The following is a 24,777-nucleotide window of genomic DNA, read 5'->3' on the forward strand; positions in this document are numbered from 1 at the left end:
TCGTGAGAGACGCAAGTCCTGTGTCAAGGACTTTATTGGTTTTCTGCATAAACCAGGGAGTCTCAGCCTCTTTCTCTCTTTCACTCTCTTATCGTCGCCTCTGGACCACCAGGTCCCGGTCCATTAAAAGGACCCCAGCAAATAAACTCATAATGGATTAAAGATCTAAACATAAGACCAGAAACTATAAAAGTCCTAGAGGAAAACATAGGCAAAACACTCTCTGACATAAATCACAGCAGGGTCCTCTATGACCCACCTCCCAGAGTAATGGAAATAAAAGCAAAAATAAACAAATGGGACCTAATTAAACTTAAAAGCTTTTGCACTACGAAGGAAACTATAAGCAAGGTGAAAAGACAGCCTTCAGAATGGGAGAAAATAATAGCAAACGAAGCAACTGACAAAGAATTAATCTCAAAATATACAAGCAGCTCGTGCAGCTCAATTCCACAAAAATAAACAACCCGATCAAAAAATGGGCCAAAGAACTAAACAGATATTTCTCCAAAGAAGACATATAGATGGCTAACAAGCACATGAAAAGATGCTCAACATTACCCATTATCAGAGAAATGCAAATTAAAATCGCAATGAGGTACTATCTCACACCGGTCAGAATGGCTGCTATCCAAAACTCTACAAACAATAAATTCTGGAGAGGGTGTGGAGAAAAGGGAACCCTCTCACACTGTTGGTGGGAATGGAAACTAGCACAGCAACTATGGAGAACAGCGTGGAGGTTCCTTAAAAAACTGGAAATAGAACTGCCATATGACCCAGCAATGCCACTGCTGGGCATACACACCAAGGAAATCAGAATTTAAAAAGATGTGTACCCCAGTGTTCATTGCAGCACTGTTTATAATAGCCAGGACATGGAAGCAACCTAGATGTCCATCAGCAGATGAATGGATAAGAAAGCTGTGGCACATATATACAATGGAATATTACTCAGCTATTAAAAAGAGTGCATTTAGGGTGGGATGATTTGGGAGAATGGCATTCCAACATGTATACTATCATGTAAGAATTGAATCACCAGTCTATGTCTGACGCAGGATACAGCATGCTTGGGGGCTGGTGCATGGGGATGACCCACAGAGATGTTATGGGGAGGGAGGTGAGAGGGGGGTTCATGTTTGGGAATGCATGTAAGAATTAAAGATTTTAAAATTAAAAAAAATAAAAAACTAAAAAAAATGTTAAAAAAAAACAGTGCATTTGAATCAGTTCTAATGAGGTAGATGAAACTGGAGCCTATTATACAGAGTGAGGTAAATCAGAAAGAAAAACACCAATACAGCGTATTAATGTGCATATATGGAATTTAGAAAGATGGTAACGATGACCTTATATGTGAGACAACAGAAGAGACGCAGATGTAAAAAACAGACTTTTGGACTCTGTGGGAGAAGGCGAGGGTGAGATGATTTGAGAGAATAACATTGAAACATGTATATTATCATATGTGAAACAGATCTCCAGTCCAGGTTCAATGCATGAGACAGGGTGCTCAGGGCTGGTGCACTGGGATGACCCTAAGGGATAGGATGGGGAGGGAGGTGGGAGGGGGGTTCAGGAAGGGGAACATAGATACACCCATGGCTGATTCATGTCAATGTATGGCAAAAACCACTACAATATTGTAAAGTAATTAGCCTCCATAAAATAAATTAATTTTAGAAAAAAAGAAAATGGCAGGTTGCATTTTCTACTCCAGGGGATCTTCCCAACCCAGGGATAAACCTGCATCCCTCGTATCTCCTGCATTTGCAGGCTGATTCTTTACCACTGTGCCACCTGGGAAGCCTCCACATATAGGCAGGTGTGTATTTCGGACTTGACATTTTTGATGCCTGTCATGCCTAACGTGCGAAGAACAGCACCTATCTTGCAGGGCTATTGTGAAGGTAAAGAAGTTAGTGCTTGTTAAAATTTTTCAAGTTACACTTAACCCACATCTTCTAGGCACATTTACAGGTTAGGATACAAAAGCTTATGAATATTCGGAATGGAGCTCCCAGCTGATTCATCTCCAGCAACTGGTTCTGCAACCAGGCTCTCCCAAAACAGCCTGACTTCTGCTTCCTCCCAGTCGGTCCTCCCTATCCCTGGGGCTTTGCAACTGGACACCCTTTGGCTCTTTCTCTCTGCCCATGGCGATCTCCGCAGTATTTTTATATGGCTATACTTCCTGCCAGGCACTGTTCCTCTGTCTGTCTTCTCTTTTTCTCTTCCTTGTTCCTCTTCCTTGTCCTTGCGAATCTTGTTTAACTCCCTTTGTCTGTCTGTGCAGGTCTGATCCTCTCTGCAGTGCTCTCTCATTTTTCAGTATTCCTGTGTAGTTCCCTCTTCTCTCGGTCAGTGTTTCTTCATTGCTCCTTATATCACTTTCTCTTTTCCTCTCTCTGTCTTACTCTGTTTCCCTACCTTTTATCCCTCCTCCACCTTCCATCTTGGGCTTCCTCTGTGGCTCAGCTGGTTAAGAATCTGCCTGCAATGCAGGAGACCTGGGTTCGATCCCTCGGTTGGAAAAATCCCCTGGAGAAGGGAAAGGCTACCCACTCCAGTATTCTGGCCTGGAGAATTCCATGGACTGGTCACAAAGAGTCAGACACGACTGAGTGACTTTCACTTTGCTTCACTTCACCCTCCACCTTCTTCTATTATCTCACATTCACTCTCTTTCTGCCATCATCTCTCCTGTCTTTCTCTGTGTTCCTCACCTCTTTGTCCTTATCTGTCTGTGTCTGTTTAGTTGCCACATCTGTCATTCTCTAAACTTCAGAAAGGACTCATGGATGGAGAAATTGGCCCTCAGCTCCCCCACCCCACGTGTTGCCTGACTCTCATGAAGATGAAATGAGGGAAGAGGCCATTGCATTGCAAGAAGCTAGGAGTCCCAGGTCACTGAAGTCACCTGTGCAATTCCAGATTAGGGACATGATGCTGGGGTCTACCTTTCTCCCCAAGAAGAAGGACTCTGGGCATTGGAATTTTCTCTGGATGGGGTCAAAGAGTGGAGAATGGGGAGAGAGAGAAGCCAGAGCAGGTCAAGATCCTCCCGACTCCCCCCCCAAATCGCCCCCCCCTCCAACCCCTCCCTGGCAGGCAGGACACATCCAGACTCCTCCCCGTGTCAAGGCCCCGCCAGCTGAGCTCTTCACTGCTATCTTCTGGAGAAGGAAATGACAACCCACTCCAGTATTCTTGCCTGGAAAATTTCATGGACGGCCGGAGAAGACTGGTAGCCTAGAGTCCATGGGGTCGCAGAGTCGGACACAACTTCTGTAACCGGGTCTTCCAGAGTTCTGCTTTCTAAGATGAGCCATGCCGTGTCCACCTACAGGCTCTGCCCTTGCTTCTCCTTCTGAAGGAACACGCCTTCCGGTGGCTGGCTGATACTCCCCCATGATGTCATAGCTTAGAAGCCCCTGCTTCAGGTAAGCTTTTCTTCACCGACCCACCAGGGGGAGTAAGTATTTCCTATTTTATGTTCCCAAAGCCAGCTTTAGAGCACTTTTCATAATTACGATTAATTATCTGAAAAAGAGTTGCCCTTGGGCTTTCCTAGTGGCTCACTGGTAAAGAATCTGCCTGCCAGCACAGGAGACATGGGTTCGATCCTTGATGTGGGACAATCCCGCGTGCCTCGGAGCAACAGTGCCCATGCACCACAACTGCTGAGCTGGTGCTCCAGGGCCCAGGAGCCACAGCTACTGAGCCCACTGTGCTGCAACTACTGAAGCCCATGCACTTTAGAGCCCATGGTCTGCAACAAGAGAAGCCACCACGATGAGAAACTCAAGTACTGCAGCTATCCCCTGCTCGCTGCAACTGGAGAAAAGCCTGGCCATCAACAGAAGACCCAGCGTGGCCAAAGAAAGAAAGAAAGAAAGAAAATTATTATTAAAAAAATGAAAAGTTAAAAAAAAAAGAGTTGCCCTCTGAGCACGTACTTTAGCCAAGCAGTTTTAAGCATATTGCAAGCAGTCATTTAATTATGTTATTTTGTGACCATGACTTATGCTCATCTTCCCTACTGGACTGTAAATTTCCTGGGGCAAAAACTGTGTTTCTGTGTGACTTATCTGCTGCACTACCCTTAAACCCCAATAAAATATTTGGGATCAGCATAGTGCTCAACAGATATTTGATACCAATGTGTGTGGAGCTTCCCAGGTGGCTCAGTGATAAAGAATGTGCCTGCCCAATGCAGAAGAGACGCAGGTTCGATCCTTGTGTCTGGAAGATACCCTGGAGGAGAAAATGGCAACCCACCAATCAAGAGGTTAAAAATAATTGCCCAAGGTCTATCTTCCCAAGATGTGCCTTTGGATGTGATCTCACTTCTCTAGCCCCCTCTAGGCTTGTAGTGAAGGTGAGATGGGTGAATACAGGTAAAGCAACTGGTGTAAGCTAACTGCCCCATGAACTAAGACCTCTGTTTGTCTCAAGGAGACCATGGCACCTGTACCCTGGAATGAAGGTCCAGCCTACTTTTATTGGCATCCTGAATGTGGTCAGGGGGACCATGTTGGCGGTTAAGACTCTATACTTCCAATGCAGGGGGGGGGGGCAGTTCAATCCCTAGTCAGGGAACCAAGATCCCTTATGCCCCACAGAGTGGCCCAAAAATTTAAGAAACAAACACAAGCAAACAGAAAGTGGTCAGGGTTAAAGGCATCTGGTTTTTCAAATTAACCCGGATCATGGAGAGCAGAGCTCAGGATGGAATAGACTGCTGTGCCCTGAGGGGAGTGTCACAAGATTAAAGATACTTCCATTTCCTCTCCAACCCACCCCCAGACATAATGAAACAAGAATGAGTGATCCACCAAAAGAGTTGTTGTAGGAGGCTCACACAAAGGAGATATGGGAGCCCAGTAAGGTGCTGTACCCTCGGGAGGATGTACCCTCGGAAAAGAGCGTCTTTAGTCACCATGTGGGACACGCAAATGGGGATGAGGTCCGCAAATCTCTGAATCTCATAGATGACTGCATCCGTGTGTGGCATTTGGGCTCTGTCATCCAGGGCTGGAGGGCGATATGAGCCCATCACCTGATCAATCTCCTTGTGGATTCTCTCTGCACAGAAGCGTGGGACCAATGAACCTTGTTTATAGAGACATTTCTCCAGGAACACTGCTTTCAATGTTGGAACACAGAACATTGGCCCATTCATTTCCAGGCCAATGAAACCAGAAAAACCTATAGGAGATTGTTAGATCATTGACACCCCTCTGAGTAACGAGCTTGTGGCAGGAGGCGAAGTGGGAAAACTGTAAGATTTCTCACCCGTTGGTATCTAATGAATGCTATGGATACACTCCCAACATGCACAGGCAAGCGTGCACACACATGTGCAGCCCAGTTTTGCTCAGAATTTCAGACTGAGAACTCAAGGTATGAACCTGTTGAAACTCCTCCTCTAAGAAGAACTAAGATTTATCATGCACGTATTATAGATGTGCCAATGTGCTAGGTCCTCAGGAATATAATAATAAAACAGATCAGTGAATTAACCCACAAACAATTGGAAAAATAAATGAATACATCAATCAGTCAAGCAGTGGGTCAATTTGTAAATGGAAAGACTGATGAATAGAAGAATGTTAATGAATGGATAATTTCCTTATCAAAGATCAATTAATTAGTCATTTATTAATTAATGATCCATAGACAAATAAATAAATGAACATGATTAACCAGTAAACCACATGAATGGTGGATGGTTAAATTTATGGAAGAATAAAGTGAATGAATTGTTTTAAAGGAATAAATAAGAGGAATAAGTGGGTGGTTAGATGGATTGAATAATAGATATATAAACAAAGGGTGAATAAAGGAGTCAATTGCTAAGTACATAAATCAAAAGAAAGATTGGACGAAGGATGAATTGAAAAACTGGATGACAGAAGGATTAAGGTATGTTACCTAGTTTTAGAAAACTATGTGGATGAATAAATGAATAAAGGGACCAATGTATCGATGACAATTCATTCAGTGAATAATTATTTTAAAAGGTCAACAGAGGAATCAATTTACCCAAATAAAGAATGGAAGTTCATGTCCTTAGATGAATCATAGATGAAAGAATCTGATGTTGAATTAGTTTAACTGATGAATGAAAGAATAGACAGATGGATAAATGGATGGGTCCATCCTTAAGTGATGGAGAAAAAGACATTGACAGCTTCTCTCTCTTTTTTTTGCCTTGCTGTTCTGCTTCCAGGATCTTAGTTCCTCTGCCAGGGATTGAACCTGGGGCCAAGACAATGAAAGCACTGAGTCCTAACCACTGGACCACCAAGGAACTCCCCACATTGGCAGATTCTTCATTCATTCATCCACCAATTAGGCTGGCTTAGTTTTGGAGTCATTCAGAACCTACAGTGCTCCAGGACTTCCCTGGTGGTCCAGTAGTTAAGCCTTTGAGCTTCCAACGCAGGGGGCATGGGTTCAATCCCTGGTGGGGAAAATATGATTCTCTTGCTATAGGGTACGGCCAAAGAGGGAAGGAAACCCTACAGTGCTCCTGGTATAAGAGGGGAACACTGCCTTTCTGGTTCACAGAAGACCACTAGACCCATTTCTGCAGCCCCCAGAGGGGTCAGAACGCCCCTCCCCCAAGTGGCTGTCCCCCGTCCGCCCACCTGCAATGTGGAGGTATATGACTATGAACAGGAATCCATAGCGGAGTGTGGTGCTGGTGGTCTCAGGGCCAGGGAAGAAGAGCGACAGAGCAGTGATGATGAGGTTGCGCTCTTGGCACTTGCTGTTGGGGTTGGACTTCTCCTGGGTCCAGGAGCGCAAGGTTCACATCAGGAGAGACTGGGGCCCTGCTGCACATACATGTCTCTGGGTTCCTCCACCTCTTTCTGGGTCTCACGTCGTCTGGCCCTTTTTCCTTTCCTCTGTGCTCAACCATCTCTCTCCCGCCTCAGCCTTGCTTGGTTTCAATCCGTCTCTCCATCTCTTCGGTGTATTTGTCCCCCTTCCTCTCTCAGCTTCTTTCTGCCTCTGTAACTCTTCACCAGCTGCTAATGTTTTTCCCCTTCAGAATCTCCCCTCACCCGATTCTTCTACTCCTTTCTCCTCCCTTCTCACCCGCGTCTTTTTCTCCTCCCCTCTCGCCCCCCATTGCCTCTCCTGAATCCCACTGTATCCAAGCAGAGCAGGTAGGAGTCGATGAAGTCTGGGAGGAGCAGGGTGGAAGTAGGGGGGCACACTGGGGTCCAGGGTTTCACGGATCTTCTCCACACTGTGGTCGATGAAGGCGTTGACTTCCTGCAGGTTTTTGTAGACTTGCCTGTGAGCGCCAGGAAGGAACTTCAAGAAGCCAGAGTAGAGCTTGAACCACTGCGAAAGAGAAGGGGCCATGAGGTCCTCCCGGGGCTGAGCTAGCAGGTCACAGGGAGGGCAGCCCTCCTGGCCCCCAGAACCTTCACAAGAGAGCTCTGTCTCCCTCTGTCTCCCTCTCCATCTCTGTCTCTGTCTCCGTCTCTCTATGTCTGTGTTTCCCTCTGTGTCTCGGTGTCTCTGAGTTCCTCACTCACTGCTTCTGTGTCTCCTTTGATCTCTTATTCTCACATTTTTCTCTTTCTGCATCTTTCCGCCTCTCCTCATGTCTTTTTGTTGGTCTCTGCCCTGCCTCTCTTCCTCTCCTTTCCACCTCTCCTCATCTCCCTGTGTCTCCTTCTCATCCACCCTCTGCCCTGCCCCTCTCTCTGTCTCTTTCCACCTCTAGCATCTTCTTTGCTGAGTCAGATGTTGATAACATAATGGTTACACAGGATAAATTTGCTGACTACTTAAGATGATTTATGTATTTAAGAGCATATCTCTGTATTTGGCTTACAGAGAAATATAATACCTAACTTGTCAACAATTGCACACACACACACAAAAAGCAAAATTGTATAAAGTCTGAGGTAAAACTCCTCCTTCACCTGTCCTAGAGATAACCATGGTTAACTGTTTGGCAGATCTCCTTCCAGACTTTTGATTCCCTGTGAGAGGAGAAAAATGAAACCCTGTGTTGGCCTTGTGCAAATACTCACCTGAACGTCCTTCCAGCTTTTCCAGATCTGACTGTCCGCTAGGAGGTCACGGGAATTTGTATTTGTGACATTCATTCATGTGACTCTGGCCCACACTCCCAGTTGAGAACAACAGCCAGTCAGACTTTTCGCAAGTTTACCTTTTGGCTTAATGTACCACAGAGGTATTTCCAGGTTAGTTGAGAAAGAGAAGCTTTATTACTCTGTTTTATTTTTATTATTTCTTTATTTATTTTTGGTGGTGCTGGGTCTTCCATGCTGTGCACCAACTTTTCTCTAGTTGCGGGAAGTTGGGGCTACTCTGGTTGCGGTGCTCAGGCTTCTCATTGTGGTGGCTTCTCTTGTTGTGCAGCACGGGTTCCAGGAACTTGGCTTCAGTGGTCGCTTGTGGCACACCGCCTTCGTTGCCCCAAGGCATAAGAATCTTCCCAGAACAGGGATTGAATGCATGTCTCCTGCATTGGCAGGTGGATTCTAAACCAATGGACCACCAAGGAAGTCCCTATTATTTTGCCTTAAAAGAGGAGCATGTTGCTTTATAATCTGGGAGAAAATTTTGTATGGGATGTTAGTTCCTTGACCATGGATTGAACCGGCACCCTGCAGTGGAAGCACAGAGTCTTAACCACTGGACCACCAGGGAAGTCCTCAGGAGAATTTTTTTTTTAAAGACATCAGTTCAGTTCAGTTCAGTTGCTCAGTCGTGTCCGACTCTTTGTGACCCCATGAATCGCAGCACGCCAGGACTCCCTGTCCATCACCAACTCCCGGAGTTCACCCAAACTCATGTCCATTACTATCTGAAAAGAAAGAGGACTTTTATATGCAAAAAATTCCCCTGTAAAATATGGACCTGTGATTTTACAGCTCATAGAAAGGGATCAAGAGCCAAAACTTCTAGTAGTTATTCCCTGCTGTGGGCACCAAAAGGAAAATTCACAAATTACCCAGGGGAACAAAAAACAGGGCAGATCGGGAGGCACAGAAAACAGCCACAGACCTGATGACCATTAAAGGTGTGTGTGTGTGTGTGTGTGTAGTTGCTGAGACGAGTCCAACTCTTTGAGACCCCATGGACTGCAGCCTTCCAGGCTCCTCTATCCATGGGATTTCCCAGGCAAGCATACTGGAATGGTTGCCATATCCTTTTCCAGAGGATCTTCCCGACCCAGATATCAGTGGAAACAAACATGGAGAAAATTTGACAACAAGCTGCTAGGCTTCAGCAGACAAACAACCACCAATCCTATTATTTAATATAGGATAGAAAATTAAAAACTGATTCTCTATTTTGTTCTCTAGTATCCTATGAGGTTTAACAAACTTGCTGGCAGGAGGTTTTCGTTTTCTTAAACCCTTTTTTTCCCCAGTCATACAGATTCATACTACGTATGTCTCACGCTCTGTTATCTACCCTACTGTGGTCAACCTATGACTAAGAATTTTTGGTCCAGTAAGGACATCTGGGACCAATAGGTCCAGAACTTCCATTATAAAAATAGAGAAACATATTAAACTTGAATCTCGAGATTAACAAAAATATATACCAAAGCAGAGTGGCTTCTTGAAAGGGGTGACATTGCCTCCCCATCTGGTCAACAGTTAAGGAAGCCCTTCCAATGTTAATGTGGTTCCTTTCCTTTCTAGACCCTTCAAGGGTATTGTTGTTCTTCTCCTTTTCAGCCCCTGTTTGTTTAAAGGTTTGGTTAAGTTTGTGTCTTCTAGGCTCCAATAGTTGGAACTAAACCTCATGATGACTCAAGGAAATCAACCCATTCCAGCAGAGTGGTCCAGGTCCCTACAGGTCCTAGAATACTCAGTAAGGGATTCTACACAGCTAGGGAAGGCTAGGGTCTCTCCAGAAGGAAGAAATTTCAGAAGAGGAGACAGTCAATCCCTGACCCATTAAGAACAACAGTTTAGAGTGTGTCAGGGGAGATGAGGACGACCTGGGATCTGGGATGCTTCACCTCAGGGCTTGCACCTGGGCACACCTCTCCTCCAGCAACAAAATGCAAACTATTTGTTGTTCAGTCACCAAGTCATGTCTGACTCTTTGCAACCCCATGAACTGCACCACACCAGGTTTCCCTGTCTTTCACTATCTGAGAGTTTGCTCAAACTCATGTCCATGGAGTTGATGATACTATCTAACCATCTCATCCTCTTACACCCCCTTCTCCTCTTGCCCTCAGTCTTTCCCAGCATCAGGGTCTTTTCCAATGAGTTGGCTCTTCACATCAAGTGGCCAAAGTATTGGAGCTTCAACATCAGTCCTTCCAATGAATATTCAGGGTTGATTTCCCTTAGGATTGGGCTTCCATGATAGCTCAGTTGGTAAATAATCCACCTGCAATGCAGGAGACCCCAGTTTGATTCCTGGGTCGGGGAGATCCACTAGAAAAGGGATAGGCTACCCATTCCAGTATTCTTGGGTTTCCCTTGTGGCTCAGCCAGTAACGAATCCCCTGCAATGCAGGAGACCTGGGTTCGATCCCTGGGTTGGGAAGATCCCCTGGAGAAGGGAAAGGCTACCCACTCCAGTCTTCTGGGCTGGAGAATTCCATGGAATGTATACCCATGGAATGCGACCCATGGGGTCACAAAAAGTTGGACACAACTGAGTGACTTTCACTTCACTCCCTTAGGATTGACTGGTTTGATTTCCCTGCTGTCCAAGGGACTCTCAAGAGTCTTCTCTAGTGCCAGAATTCAATAGAATCAATTCTTCAGCCCTCAGCCTTCTTTATGATCCGACTCTCACCAGAGGGGTTGGAAAACCACCTAAACCAACCCTACAACCTAACCCCTGGACACACCCCTACCCTTACCCCATATAAGGAACAAGCTCACCCCCTTAGTCAGCAGTTCAGCAAGGGAACCTGTTACTTGTTCCCAGTTCCCCATATGCAGGAGGAGTCCCAGTAAAGCCTTGCTGGAAAAAAAAAAAAATAGAAGAACACCTCCCTTCTATTACCCCAATAAAGAGTGAAACAAAAATGGGGCAGCGTGTACATGAATGTTCCTAGCAACTCTATTCACAATAACCAAAATGTGGAAACAAACATCAATCCACTGATGAAGGAATACATAAAAGTGGTATTTCCATATAACACAATACTATTCAGCCATGAAGGAAATGAAGTACTGATACCTGCTAAAATGTGAATGAACCTTGAAAACATTAAGCTAAATGAAAAAGCCGAAAAAATCACTTCATGTATGATACCATTTATATGAAATTTCCAGAATTGATCAATTCATCTGAAAAATAAAAGCCAAAAACATAGTTGTGGTTGTCAGGGGTCAATTGGAGGAGAGAATGGGAATTGACATCTTAATGGCATGGGGTTTTTTATGAAAATGTTTTGGAATAGATAGAATTGATGGTTACACAACATGATTGTACTAAATACCGTTGAAGTGTACACCTTAAAATTGTTATAGTTAATGTCAAGATATGTGAATTTACCCAAAAGAGAGCGAGAGAGCAAAGGAAGCACAGACAGCTATTGGCCAAAGAGAACAGAACTTTATTTTGGTCTCACCGGTTTTAAAGGATAAAATCAGAGAGGGGAGGGAGATATTTAGAAGTCACACAGGAAAACAGCACTGAGAGCTGAACCAGCCATTTCAGTTCAAGGAGATAGGAGGAGGGGAGGGGTGAGCAGAGTAAATGAGACAAGGAGGGGAGGCAGTGAACCTCGTGCTGCTGCTGCTGCTGCTCTGGGTAAGCTTGGGTCTAAATCTTGTCCTCCTCTGTGGCTTCAGTTATCCAGACTGTGCTAGCAGGGTGGTAACACTAATATATTGCAGGTATTTCTTGATCCTGAAATATCTTCAGTCAACAATACAAGCCATCTGGGGATGAGTGGTGACTACAGCAGGCTGGATGATGGGGAGACCACAGAAGGGACTTTCCACAGGAGAGAGGGAACAGGGAGGAGTCAGGAGCCTGCACACATTAATTCTGGACAGAGAGAGGGGCTGCATGCAAGGACTCAGAGGGGATCTGAGCCTCTTCTTGCCTTCCCCCTTCCCTACAGGGCACGAAGCTGACCTGGAACACAGGGGGCAGTCTCCCTAGTGCCAGAAGCCAGCACGGGCCATCCCAGCCATGACAAAGTCATGCAGAAGAGACCTGATAAGCAAGGCTTCAGGACTTGAGGGGCTCCCTAGACCAGCTTGAGCATCTACCCCAAAACCAGAATCTGTCTGTCTTACTATTTTGTGGCTTTCACCAACTCTCCTGACATTAACAGGGGGCTATCCCTGACCACCTTTCTCTGGAGAAAATCAACTTAGGGCTCTAGCTAAAAAGTCTCCTGGACATGAGAGGAATATTTCAAATCAAATCCCCTCTGTTAGCATTCTAGCTTGCTTGGCAGGTTTATCCAGACTCTTGCAGCTACACATATGATTGTTCACAGCCTCCCAGCTGTGAGAGGCATGGGAAGCCTAAAACATAGAGCCTCTCAAAGAGTTTAAAGTTATTAGAGTAGTGCTGGGGTAAGATTTCATTATTGGGCCAATGCTTGTTGCTAAGTTCCCATATCTCTTATCCACTGTGCACCTGGGAGTGCATTAGTTAACACAGTTGGAATGTAAGAAAAACAAGTGTAGCCTTGAAATGAACCACATCAGATCTTTGAGCTAATTGGTTCTTGTAACTCACTGCACCTTTGCTCCATGAGAAATGTAACTCTGTTTAGCATTTTCTGAGGCTGACATAGATTAGAAATATAAAGAAAAAACACTTTGAGGGAAAATCAGTTTTCTGGTTGAGCAGCCTGTATCAAAAGAGGGTCATAAAATGTCCACAGGCCTCCAAGGCCAGAAGATAATCCACACAACATCATTTGTGGGAAAGGTATGCAGAAAAAATACTGGCTTCAATAAGGGCAAAACTGCTGGAGTGTTTGGGCTGACTCTGCATGACCTTGCATCTTTCATTTCCCTCTATGTACAAGTGAAGGTATAAAAGTCCCTTTTGAAAATAAAGTAACGGAGATGGCGGAGGAATAGGACAGGAAGACCACTCTCTCCCTCACAAATTCCTCAAAAGAACATTTCAACACTGAGCAAACTCCACAAAACAACTTCTGTAGGCTGGCAGAGGACATCAGGCAACCAGAAAAGCAGACCATTGTCTTCAAAAACAGGTAGGAAAAAATATAAAAGATGAAAAAGGAGACAAAGGAGGTGGGGAGGGAGCTCCGTCCCGGGAAGGGAAGCCCGTCCCGGGAAGGGAATTTTAAGAAGAGAGGTTTCCAAACACCAGGAAACACTCTCCCTGCCGAGTCTGTGGTGAGCCTTAGAAACACAGAGGGCAACATAACAGGAGGGGAAAAATAAATAAATAATTAAAACCAAGAGATTACAAGCCCAACAGTAACTCCCCCAGCGGAAAAGCAGCACAGACGCCTGCATCCGCCATTGGGAAGTGGGGGCAGGGCAGGGACGCGCGGGAGGCGCGGGCTGCAGTGCTTTGTAAGAATCGGGCAGGAACGCCCCACGCGCAACCAGAACGATCTAACTGGGGCTAGCAAGCCAGACTGTGGGACAGCTACCACGCGAAAAGCTTGAACATAAGACACTGCCAGGACCGAGCACAGAACAAAGGACGGAACGGAAAAAGCCGGCTGCAGACCATCCCCCGCCGGGGACAGGCAGCCAGAGCCGTAAGGTCTGGAAAGGGGCAATTGCAGACCCAGAGAGACTTTACTTACCTAACTGCAAGCAGGCTCCTTTGCTAAGACTTCTGGGGGTGCTGGACAGTCACCATCTGCCTCACGGGGTGCACCAGCGGTCCACCCAGAGAGCTGAGCAGCAGCGGCAGAAAAGGTGACAAGCCGCGGCGATCGCGCTCGCCAAACTCCTGAGCTACTCGGACCTGGGAAGGGCACAAAGCGCAGTCCCAGCCAAATCTGTGCCTCTGAGGGCTGCCTGAGCGCCGAACCTGAGCGGCTTGGACCGGGGAAGTGCACGCAGCCTAGGGCCGGCCCCAGACGGTTCCCGGCTGAGCATCGTAGAGCCGGAGCGGTTTGTGCGCCTCGAGAAGGGACAGGTCAAGCGGGGCTGAGACACTGTGTGCACACGACAGTGCTATTGGTTTGCAGCATCCCCCCTCCCCACAGCGCGACTGAACTAGCGAGCCTAAAAAACCAGCATAAAGAAGAAGTTAAACAGAGGGAACCACCTTGGAAGTAATCCCACACGGCCCATAACATCAGAGAAGGGCCAGAAATATTTTACTATTTTTAAAATCATTCCTTTTTGTTTTGTTTTTGTTTTTTTTTGTATTTTTGTTTTTTTTCTAACTTTTTTTTAATTGTTAAGTCTTCTATTTCTCATCTAACTTTTATTTCTATAACCTACTATTACTATTTAAAAAAAAGACTTTTTTTTTGTTTTTTAAGGCAAACACCATATATAGTCTTTGGATGGTTGTTGGTGGTTTTTTGTTTGTTTGTTTTTTTGTTTGTTTTTTGTTTTTTGTTTGTTTGTTTTTAATAATTCTTGTTTTTTTCTTTCTTCCTTTTTCCTTCTGCTTCTTTTCTTTAATATTGTATTTTTGAAAATCCAACCTCTACTCTAGATTTTTAATCTTTGCTCTTAGGTTTTTGTTGTCAATTTTGTACATTTAAAAACCCAAACTTCACTACCCAAGTTTACCTGAGAGCAAGATTACTGGCTTGACCACTATCTCCTCCTTTGGACTCTCCTTTTTCTCCACCAGGTGGCCTCTGTCTCTTTTCTCCCCCATCTCTTCTCTATCCAACTCTGTGAATCTCTGTGTGTTCCAGATGGTGGAGAATACCTAAGGAACTGGTTACTGGCAGGATTTGTCTCTCCCTTCTCATTCCTCTCTCTTATCCTCCTGGTCACCTCTGTCTACTTCCTCCCTCTCCTCTTCCCCATATAACTCCGTAAATACCTCTGAGCGGTCCAGACTATAGAGTGCACATAAGGAAGTGACTACTGGCTAGCTTGCTCTCTCCTCTTTTGATCTCACCGCATCTCATTCCAGTTACCTCTAACTACCCCCTCCATCTTCTCTTCTCCTTGTAACTCAGTGAACCTCTCTGAGTGTCCCTCAATGTGGAGAAACTTTTCATCTTTAACCTAGATGTTTTATCATTGGTGCTGTATAGATGGAGAAGTCTAGAGGCTACTATAAAAATAAAACTGGAAACCAGAAGCAGGAGGCTTAAATCCAAAGCCTGAAAACATTAGAGAACTCTTGAATTCAGGGAACATTAAGCAATAGGAGCTCATCAAATGCCTTCATACCTACACCGAAACCAAGCTCCACCCAAGGGCCAACAAGTTCTGAAACAAGACATACCACTCAAATTCTCCAGCAACACAGGAACACTCCCCTGAGCTTCAATATACAGGCAGCTCAAAATTATTCCAAAACCTTTGATGTCTCATAACCCATTACTGGTCACTCCACTGCACTCCAGAGAGAAGAAACCCAGCTCCACCCACCAGAACTCCAACACAAGCCTCCCTAACCAGGAAACCTAGACAAGCCACTGATACAACCCCACCCACAGTGAGGAAGCTCCATAATAAAGAGAACTCCACAAATTCCCAGAACATAAAAAGGCCACCCCAAACGCAGCAATATAACCAAGATGAAGAGACAGAGGAATACTCAGCAGGTAAAGGAACAGGAGTGTTGCCCACCAAACCAAACAAAAGAGGAAGAGGTAGGGAATCTACCTGAGAAAGAATTCTGAATATTGATAGTGAAAATGATCCAAAATCTTGAAATCAAAATGGAATCACAGATAAATAGCCTAGAGACAAGGATTGAAAAGATGCAAGAAAGGTTTAACAAGGACCTAGAAGAAATAAAAAAGAGTCAAAATATAATGAATAACGCAATAAATGAGATCAGAAACACTCTGGAGGCAACAAATAGTAGAATAACGGAGGCAGAAGATAGGATTAGTGAAATAGAAGATAGAATGGTAGAAATAAATGAATCAGAGAGGAAACAAGAAAAACGAATTAAAAGAAATGAGGACAATCTCAGAGACCTCCAGGACAACATGAAACGCTCCAACATTCGAATTATAGGAGTCCCAGAAGAAGAAGACAGAAAGAAAGATCATGAGAAAATCCTTGAGGAGATAATAGTTGAAAACTTCCCTAAAATGGGGAAGGAAATAATCACCCAAGTCCAAGAAACACAGAGAGTTCCAAATAGGATAAACCCAAGGCGAAACACCCCAAGACACATATTAATCAAATTAACAAAGATCAAACACAGAGAACAAATATTAAAAGCAGCAAGGGAAACACAACAAATAACACACAAGGGGATTCCCATAAGGATAACAGCTGATCTTTCAATAGAAACTCTTCAGGCCAGGAGGGAATGGCAAGACATACTCAAAGTGATGAAAGACAATAACCTACAGCCCAGATTACTGTACCCAGCAAGGATCTCATTCAAATATGAAGAAGAAATCAAAAGCTTTACAGACAAGCAAAAGCTGAGAGAATTCAGCACCACCAAACCAGCTCTCCAACAAATGCTAAAGGATATTCTCTAGACAGGAAACACAAAAGGGTGTATAAACCCGAACCCAAAACAATAAAGTAAATGGTAACAGGATCATACTTATCAATAATTACCTTAAACGTAAATGGGTTGAACGCCCCAACCAAAAGGCAAAGACTGGCTGAATGGATACAAAAACAAGACCCCTCTATATGCTGCATACAAGAGACCCACCTCAAAACAAGGGACACATACAGACTGAAAGTGAAGGGCTGGAAAAGATATACCACGCAAATAGAGACCAAAAGAAAGCAGGAGTGGCAATACTCATATCCGATAAAATAGACTTTAAAACAAAGGGTGTGAAAAAAGACAAAGAAGGCCACTACATAATGATCAAAGGAAAATAAAGTAACGGGCCTTGCTCACCGAAGCTTGGTCACCCCGTGTCTTTCTTTTTTCTTTCTTGCGTTCTCTCTGTTACTCTCTTTTTCAGGCTGATCTCTTGGAGCATAGAGGCTCTCTGTGTTCACTTATCTGCCTGGGTTTCTAAGACCTGAACGGGAAGGTGTTCTGCGTCTTCACTCCCTCAGGAGACCAGGAGGGCACCTGTGGCCTCTGTGAACAGAGCAAGCTCCTTGTCTCAGGGCTTTACTGGCTTTCTGTGTAAACAAAGGAATATCAGCCTCTTTCTCTCCTCTATTTTCTTATCTTCAACATTCTTTCTTTCAATTCAGTTCAGTTCAGTTCCGTCGCTCAGTTGTGTCCAACTCTTTGCGACCCCATGAATCGCAGCACACCAGGCCTCTCTGTTCATCACCAACTCCTGGAGTTCACTCGGATTCATGTCCATCAAGTCAGTGATGCCATCCAGCCACCTCATCCTCTGTCGTCCCCTTCTTCTCCTGCCCCCAATCCCTCCCAGCATCAGAGTCTTTTCCAATGAGTCAACACTTCGCATGAGGTGGCCAAAGTACTGGAGTTTCAGCTTCAGCATCATTTCTTCCAAAGAAATCCCAGGGTTGATCTCCTTCAGAATGGACTGGTTGGATCTCCTTGCAGTCCAAGGGACTCTCAAGAGTCTTCTCCAACACCACAGTTCAAAAGCATCAATTCTTCGGCGCTCAGCCTTCTTCACAGTCCAACTCTCACATCCATGCATGACTACTGGAAAAACCATAGCCTTGACTAGACAGACCTTAGTTGGCAAAGTAATGTCTCTGCTTTTCAATATGCTATCTAGGTTGGTCATAACTTTTCTTCCACAGAGTAAGCGTCTTTTAGTTTCATGGCTGCAGTCACCATCTGCAGTGGTTTTGGAGCCCAAAAAAATAAAGTCTGACACTGTTTCCACTGTTTCCAATCTATTTCCCATGAAGTGATGGGACTGGATGCAATGATCTTTGCTTTCTCAATGTCTCTCTCTAAATCATTCGCCGATGCCATTTCTCCTGAGGGTTCCCCCGGATCCTGCAGGGGCTAGACCCTGGCACCCCAGCCCATTCACCCTTGGTGCAAGGTCAATGTCCCCAGGGGCCTTGTGAGACCCCAAGGAGAAGTTCTGCAGCAAGGAGGTAAAGATGAGGAAGGGCTGGGAGCGGGCCAAACTCTCACCCAGACAGAGGCATTTTCCTGTGGGTGTAAGGGAGAGTGTCAAGGAGGGGAGCCCTGCAGAGCACTTGGTTGCCCCACCACGAAAATCTAAGGATATTTGCATGTTCATTTACATAGATTTACATGTAAGTACTTCTGATTCTATGTTGGTGATGGTTAGTTGCTAAGTTGTGTCCAACTCTTCACAACCCCACCGTCCTCGGTCCATGGGATTTTCCAGGGAAGAGTACTGGAGTGGGTTGCCATTTCCTCCTCCAGAGGACCTTCCCAGAGAGGGGCAGAAGGGAGCTGAAACCTCTGGCCTACCCTGGGGTAGGCAGGGACTTGGCTGATCAAATACTGACCTACTCTGCTCAGTGGATACACAGTCCTTGCTCTAAGCTTCTGAGTGTCTGCACTCTTCTGGTCATTTTGACCCTCCTGCCAGCCCCCTGGTCCTGCCCACCATCAGCAGTCAACAGAGTCAGCCTCCCAGACGCAATCCCTACACCCCAACCCATGGAGGTACTGTCTAGTCATGCTCACATCATGATTGACAGAGACTTTAAATAACACCCTGCCCACATTTACACCCATTTTTCTGACTCTCATGACCACTCCTCACATCGTCCTGCCACACGGGGTCAACTATCACCAATGGGTCCACCATGTAGGTGGAGCCCTGAATATCCTCAACCGACTTCAACACAGGCTGTGTCCACTGGAGTAACCAACAGAAGGACCAGCATGTTCCTGGGTTGAGCAAGAGTTTCATCTGCATCTTGTTGACCCACAGTCTCGTGGGAAGGAAAGGAGCCCAGAGAGCTGCCTTGTGTGTGTGGCAAAGTTCACTACTGTTCGTTCATTAAGTATTCCCAGTACATTTCTTGGTGCATAAACTTCTCTGCCACATCGAACTTGGATGGGATTTCCTTCATCTGGTGAAATGAGGTCTAAACTTGTGCATGTCATGCATTTTCCCCTGTTTCTTCATATATCAGGAAAGAGTCCCCATTAGCCCCCATTTCATGACTGTTATGGTCAGGGATGGGCATGTTGCATGAGCAGGAAAATAATAACCTTTTAAGTTCTTGAGATGTTCAGATTTTTTATTACAACCTAGCCCCACCCTGACCTCTACAGAACATGACTTCCTACCCGGCCTTGAGCAAGTAAACTGCCCACCCAGCCACCCTCTCCTGTTCCACTTTGACAACAGAGAATCATTCAACACTGAGACAGCGACTATTTTTTAAGCGATCAAAGGAGGAAGACAATTTGATCCTCTTGACAAGAGCTGAAAAGATTATTGAGAATACTCAGTGTAATATCTTGGTTAAAAATTTAAAAAGAATTTAGTGTAAAATAGGGAGAAAAAAACATTTCCTTAGTTAGACTTACAGTTGAGAAAAATATATGGTAGAGTAGCCGTAAAATATCTGGAATAGGCAATAGCCAGCATTCAGCTTCATAGAGAAAATAAAAATATTCTCCTTAAAGGTAGGACTGGGACAAGATTGCTTACTATCAATGCTGTTCCTTCACATGATTCCAGAAGTGCTAGTCCTCAATATTAGGGAAAACATGACATGTGACCTTAACATAAGAAACAATTAAGTCAAAATATCATCATTTACAGCTGCTAACATCAGTTATTAGGAAAATCCAAGAGAATAAAATGAAACATTGTTAGGTATAAAAGTAATGTAGGGAATTTGTTCAATTATGACAGAAATACACACCCGAAAAGATGAGTGGATTTCTGATATACTTAGTAAAACAATTTGAAATGCCTTTAGAAGAGTGCTCTGGACTGAAGCCTGTGCTCCCAAAATTTATATGTTGCAGTCCTGATGCCCACCGTGGTATTTTGAGAAGGAATCTGGGAGGTAATTAGGTAATTGAAATTAGTTCATTAGGGTGGGGTCCCTGAGAGGAGAGCGTTCTTAGAAGTGAGTCCATGGTCCCCAGGCTGCATGCGAGTCCACAGCAAGGTAGCGGCCATGTGCAAACCAGGAAGAGACCGCACCAGAACCTGACCATGCTGGCTCCCTGATCGCAGACTTGTGGCTTCCAGAACTGTGAGAAAATAAATTTCTTTTGTTTAAGCCACCCCGTCTATGGCATTTTGTTACAGCAGCCCACAGCTGAGCTGACAAAGAGGTCCTACAAACAGTAGCCAAAATCTTCTCCCGTATTTCTTAGGAATAAATTTAGCAAAAAATATGCAAAACCTAGTTTTAGAAAAGTTCAAGATGCCACCAGTGGTACAAGGACGAAATGAACACACTGCCTTTTATGCTGCTGCTGCTGCTTAGGACATATCAAAAATGGGCTTCAGGTGGTGCTCATGGTAAAGAATCCGTCTGCCAATGCAGGAAACATAAGAGACACCTGTTAGATCCCTGGGTTCTGGGTCGGGAAGATCTGGAGAATGACATGACAATCCACTCTGGTCTTCTTGCCGGGAGAATCCCATGGACAGAGGAGCCTTGCAGGCTACAGTCCATAGGGTCGCAAGAGTCAGATATGACTTAGCGACTAAACCATTACTATCAAAAATGGAGATTTGGCAAAGCATCAGAATCAAAATACAAATTTAGATTAATCCTAGTAGAATCCCAGTGGGATATTTTGGGACTTTGACAAAATAATTCTAAAATACACTCAAGAAAAATAAAATGTGTTACAAACAAAAAAAGGAAGAGTAATGTCCCCTAGAAAACACTAAAATATATGTACAGGTATAATATTAATAATTCAAAGAATATGATATAGCTGAAAAAGACAGATTGGAAAATCAGTGTGAATATGGATTATTACCAAAGGAAAAAAAAAAGAACTCCAAAACAGAAATAGACCTGAGGAGAATAACCACTTCAAATATGATGAATTTCAAGTCAGTGGCTAAAACTGAATTATTTCATAAGTGATGAATACAGAATAACCCTAGGAATGCATATTGAATCAGGGTTAACCTAGGACTGAATATTCCTCACATTTCTGTGCCTTAAGTGTCTCATATATCTCACTCTAGTCTTGCTTGTATTTTTAAATACGAAATCAGCTAACAAGAAACAGATTAAGGAGTTTTCTTTCTTTTTCTTCCTTTCTGATCCCTTCCTTTCCTGTTATTTTTAATTAAGTTACCTACCTATTATCTATTTACCTACCCACCACCTACCTTTGTGTGTGAGCAAATATTAATAGAACCAGTAAAGGCCATCCTCTGTAGTACTAATAGGTCAGGTTTAGTGGTGAATTACGGATGATTTTCACCTTTACTTCATACTTCACTTTTTGTATGAAAATGAGAGAAATGTCGTTATTTAATCTTGAAAGGAAAGTTGTAAACGCCTTTCCCCATTCTCGCCGCCTGGCAGGTGCTCAGCACTGGACCCTTGGTGTGCCTGTTCTCTGTGTGCAAGCATGTCTCTCTGCCTCTCACTTTATCTCCATCGCTGACTGAGTCTCCGTCTTCCTTCTCCATCATACCTCATCCCTATCCTTCCCCCTCACACTATTCTTATCTCTGAAGATGTCTTGCTTTCTCTTCCCTTTAGACTCCTCATCGTTTCCCAAACTGTTCACACAGGGCTTGGAGCTGGATCAAGAGAGGGAGTCACATACAGAGTGGGAGTGAGCAGACATGCCCACGGGGGAGAGAGAGCATGACTGACTTATGGAGAATGGAATGAAGACTTGTGGCTTCTTGAACTTGCCCTGCGCATCCAGGAAGCGGCCAGGGTAGAGGGCATCTGGCTTCTCAAAGTGGCGTGGGTCATGGAGGGCAGAACTCAGGATGGAGTACACAGGAATGCCCTAAGAGGATGTCAAAGACAAACGGGCCCAAATGGCCATCAACAAAGAGCGGCTGAATCCTCAGCAGATAAGGAGCTTCACCTGCTATGTGGCTCTACAGTTGGTGGCAGGAATGTTGAAACCATTCTGCCCTATTTGGTCAATAGTGTCCCATCCCTCCAGGTATCCTCACCAACCACCCTGATTCCTCCTCCCCAAGACCCCGGGTCTTCTTTATGATCCGTCGACGGAAAGGTTCACATCTGACTCAACAGAGCCCTGTAGGAAGCTGACTCCAGGACTGGGGCCTGAATATAATCGGGTCAGTGCTGTTCACTGGGCAATTTGATACTGTTCATATCTACAGAGTATGGTTATATTTCAAAATGAAAGCCACACACACAAATTGCAAATTGTATTGGTATGGACATAAAGACCAGAGGGGAAGGTGACATGAACGCTGGGCACATAAATTGCACAGTAACAGATGCAGTAGGGCCCAATCATTGTGTATATAGGTATATATAAACATATGGGTTCATATAAAGGAGAGATTAGAACACAGATTATAAAACCAGTCAGCTGTATAACAAGTTTCAATAAGTACATGGTACTTTTTTCAGCAAATGTAACATTTTGTAAAGGTTAAGGAAAAAAAAAAAGAACAAAAGGGAGAGGACTTTTCTCTTTTTAAAATCTCCCTCCCTCCCACAAAAATCTGGAAATAAGAATTCTTCTTATAGTCACGAACCAGACATGAACCATAAGACTGGGGGTGGCCAGCACCTTCCAACCAATATTCTCTGGCCCTTCTGGTCTCACATTTGGGAGATAATATCCCCGGAAGCGAGTGTCCCTGATGGCAGAGTCGGGTAGGCCAAGTGGGACAGAGTCACTGGATCTCAGAATCTCACGGATGACGGCATCTGTATAAGGCATATTTACCCGCTCTTCCAGTGCTGGGAGACGGAGTGCACCATTACTCTGTCGATTTCTGCCTGGACTTCCTCTGAGAATGGTTAGGGTGGGAGGAGGGTATGTCGATAAATATTCATACCAGTGGACTCAACCAAGTGACCTAAAAATGACCTGCAGCCTGATGGGAGGATCTTGTAAATTCTTTACTAAAGATGTTAGGCTACCATTCCTTCTTAATGAAAGCATCAAAAAGGAAGTTAGAAGCTTCTTTGAGGGAAGTCTTGTGTGGTGTTTCCACTCTAGTTACAACATGAGGATAACTTGGATAAAGATGGGTGGGTGGAAATTCATTCAACACTTCAGGATGTGTTTTTTTTCTTTTCAGCTAAAAATGAGTTGCAGGTAAAACGGGTGTCATCTCTTTTTGTCCCACTCACATGCTATGTAATTTTATATATGTCACTCCCCACTCTGGCCTTAAATTCATTCTTGGGAAATAACATGTCTGACCAGGTGAGAGCATCTCCAAGTCAGATCTGCAGACCATTAACTTGAACAGAGAGGCTCTTTAATTAGTTGTAAATGGGCAATTTACAGACTAGGAAAAGGGCAATTTACAGACTGAAACAGACTGGCTCCAGATAGGAAAAGGAGTACATCAAGGCTGTATATTGTCACCCTGCTTATTTAACTTCTATGCAGAGTACATCATGAGAAACGCTGGACTGGAAGAAACACAAGCTGAAATCAAGATTGCCGGGAGAAATATCAATAACCTCAGATATGCAGATGACACCACCCTTATGGCAGGAAGTGAAAAGGAACTAAAAAGCCTTTTGATGAAAGTGAAAGTGGAGAGTGAAAAAGTTGGCTAAAAGCTCAACATTCAGAAAATGAATATCATGGCATCTGGTCCCATCACTTCATGGCAAATAGATGGGGAAACAGTGGAAATAGTATCAGACTTTATTTTGGGGGGCTCAAAATCGCTGCAGATGATGACTGCAGCCATGAAATTAAAAGATGCTACTCCTTGGAAGAAATGTTATGACCAACCTAGACAGCATATTGAAAAGCAGAGACATTACTTTTCCAACAAAGGTCCATCTAGTCAAGGCTACGGTTTTTCCAATGGTCATGTATGGATGTGAGAGTTGGACTGTGAAGAAGGCTGAGCTTTGAAGAATTGATGGTTTTGAACTGTGGTGTTGGAGAAGACTCTTGAGAGTCCCTTGGACTGCAAGGAGATCCAACCAATCCATTCTGAAGGTGATCAGCCTTGGGATTTCTTTGGAAGGAATGATGCTAAAGCTGAAACTCCAGTACTCTGGCCACCTCATGCGAAGAGTTGACTCATTGGAAAAGACTCTGATGCTGGGAGGGATTGGGGGCAGGAGGAGAAGGGGATGACAGAGGATGAGATGGCTGGATGGCATCACTGACTCAATGGACGCGACTCTGAGTGAACTCCAGGAGTTGGTGATGAACAGAGAGGCCTGGCGTGCTGCAATTCATGGGGTCGCAAAGAGTCGGACATGACTGGGCGACTGAACTGAATTGAACTGAAATGGGCAATATACTTCAAAAAGTCAAGTTTTTTTTGTCAAACTCAAAACCCATGTACTTTCATAGACTGGCAAAATCCACTTCAAATGTTTTGTGCTTTTATTATAAGTCCCAATAGAAGTGATTTTTTATTTTTCAGACTACCCAGGACAAAAGTTATCTGTCTTAGCCCATCAGACAACCATCTTCCCGTACGGCCTCAGGGACACTCACCCCTCCATCGTCGCCACCTCCCATAAGCCCAGCTCACCTGAAGACATCGGGATTTTTAAGAAGGAGTAGAAACCCATAGCTGAGAGTGGCGCTGGAGGTCTC

At 44.5% G+C, this 24,777-nt stretch overlaps 1 pseudogene; it reads right to left on the bottom strand.

Moving 5' to 3' along the window:
* Window positions 1-24,777, bottom strand: part of LOC101121796 (cytochrome P450 2B4-like) — a 60,865-nt pseudogene that overhangs the window by 30,170 nt on the left and 5,918 nt on the right.

The sequence above is a fragment of the Ovis aries genome, chromosome 14 (assembly GCF_016772045.2).
Source record: "Ovis aries strain OAR_USU_Benz2616 breed Rambouillet chromosome 14, ARS-UI_Ramb_v3.0, whole genome shotgun sequence".
Lineage (NCBI taxonomy): Eukaryota > Metazoa > Chordata > Mammalia > Artiodactyla > Bovidae > Ovis > Ovis aries.